Genomic DNA, 2,119 nt, shown 5'->3' on the forward strand with positions numbered 1-2,119 from the left:
GCTTCAGTAGTTGTGGCACGTGGGCTCAGTAGTTGTGGCGCATGGGCTTAGTTGCTCCGCAGCATATGGGCTCTTCCTGGCCCAGGGCGCAAACCCATGTCCCCTGCATTGGCAGGCGGATTCTTAACCATTGTGCCACCAGGGAAGTCCGAGAACTGCATCTTGATTCCTGGCTGGATTCTTTTTTTTTTTAAGTATCTTTTTATCTTTATTTTTTAAGCACAAATGCCCACACAACTTTTACTTACAAGGTAGTTCTGTATAGACTGAATTAAAAAGTTAGTGACCTTGATATTACAAATTATGTACAATTAAATGTAGTTCACAGGGTACATAATTACACTTCTTACTTCAGAGGGCAATTATAGTTGAGACCGAAAGAAAGTGTAATGTCCACTCATAGGTAACAGGATGGGAAGTCTCCCTGAAGTTTTTGCAGACGATTTTTATTTGTTATTGCACAGTGTGAATTTCTAGGGGAAAAAATAATACACTAACCCTTGGGTCCCATACAGGCAAATTAAGATTGCATTCTTCAGGTTGTTTCAATAGGACTGGCTTTTGCCATTCCCATTTAGAAAATACCAAGAAAAATTTATGTACAGGAGTTGATGCTATTGCATTTGGATAAAGCTGGCAAGTTCTTGCTACTAGCATAGCCCAGGAAACACCACAGAGGAAACCTAATATGTTGGAATAGATGTGGCATTTAGCCCACAGTTTGATAGCTCTCAGGGTTAACCTGAAGTTGTCAATGTTTAGTACTAGATGTAAAATTTCATCAGTTACCCTGCAACGTTAAGATTTCTTATGTGTCTTGCATCTAAATTTTAAAGCAGACTGTCATCTCTTAAGTCCAAGTCTTCTGGAAGAGTCTGCAGTGCTCATCTGGCAAACAAAATATCAATCTCTATCCCATGAAGACACAGCTTGATAACTGATTACAAATGCCTCTTCGACAGCTCTTACATCTTTTACTTCTCCCTGTAATTTCAACTTATCATAGAATGAGGTGAAAAAGTCGCTTCGATCATCATGTCTTGGGGCAACACACAACGCATCAATATCGGTACCTTTCGTAGGTACTCCTCATCTATAAGATCCAAACGTAAAAACTCTTACCAGGTTATTTAATTTTCCCCAAATGAAAATCCTACGCTGCAGTTCTCTTCCTCTCCCAAAACCCCCAAAGGACTTGAGTGGCAATTAGTTTCTGTGTAAGTAGGCGGTCAGATTCCTTGGGGGTTGCTAAACTGATGGGACAGATGACGCCATGGTGCTTCTGCCGCGGCTGCGATCGCGATAACCGCGTTGTACGTCGGCCACGTCCGCCCTGGGCGTGGCCACTGAGGCGGGAGGGAGAGGGGGCGGGCCTCAGCCCCGGGTCGACGCCTCAGCGCCGGGTCCACGCCCAGCCCGGCCCCCGCTCCCGCCTCAGGCCCTGCGGACTTCACTGCTTCGCCTCCTTCCTCTTGGTCCTCACGTGGCGCCCGAGAGCTACCACAGCAACGTTCTAGAACCCTGGCTGGATTCTTGCTGAACTTCAGAATCAGTAAGTCCTCCACGTTACCGATAGAGCCAAGTGCGGTTAAGAGATTTCTTGCCAGAAAAACAGTGATAAATACCATTTCTGCAGAGCTTATCGTATACCAGACCCTGAATATACATTATTTATGACTCCAAAGAACCTTCTGGGATAGGTATTATGTTCTGTTTTGCAGAGACACGCTTTGAGAAGCTAGGTTACTCTTGGTGACTGACTCCTAAGTGGTGAAGTAGATGTTCTGTCCGAGGGTGCTCAGCCCATTCACTTTGGATTATCAGGGTCACAGAGTAGCGAGGGTAGGAGAAAGACCTGTTCACTTACTTTTTTTTTTTTTTTTTTTTTTAACTGAAGTATAGTTGATTTGCAGTGTTGTGTTAGTTTCAGGTGTACAGCAAAGTGATTCAGTTATACATAGATGTATGTATCTATTTTTTTCAGATCCTTTTCCCTTATAGGTCATTACAAAGCGTTGATTATAGTTCCCTGTGTTATATAGTAGGTCATTGTTGGTTATCTATTTTATATATAGTAGTGTGTTTATGTTAATCCCAAACTCCTAATTTATCCCTCCCC

The 2,119-nt window shown here is 43.3% G+C and overlaps 1 pseudogene; it reads right to left on the reverse strand.

Moving 5' to 3' along the window:
- Positions 1–453: 453 nt before the first annotated feature.
- On the reverse strand, positions 454–1,628 carry LOC132372843 (poly(A) polymerase alpha-like; annotated as a pseudogene).
- Between the last annotated feature and the right edge of the window lie 491 nt (positions 1,629–2,119).

This window comes from Balaenoptera ricei, chromosome 10 (assembly GCF_028023285.1).
Source record: "Balaenoptera ricei isolate mBalRic1 chromosome 10, mBalRic1.hap2, whole genome shotgun sequence".
In the NCBI taxonomy this organism is placed as follows: Eukaryota; Metazoa; Chordata; class Mammalia; order Artiodactyla; family Balaenopteridae; genus Balaenoptera; species Balaenoptera ricei.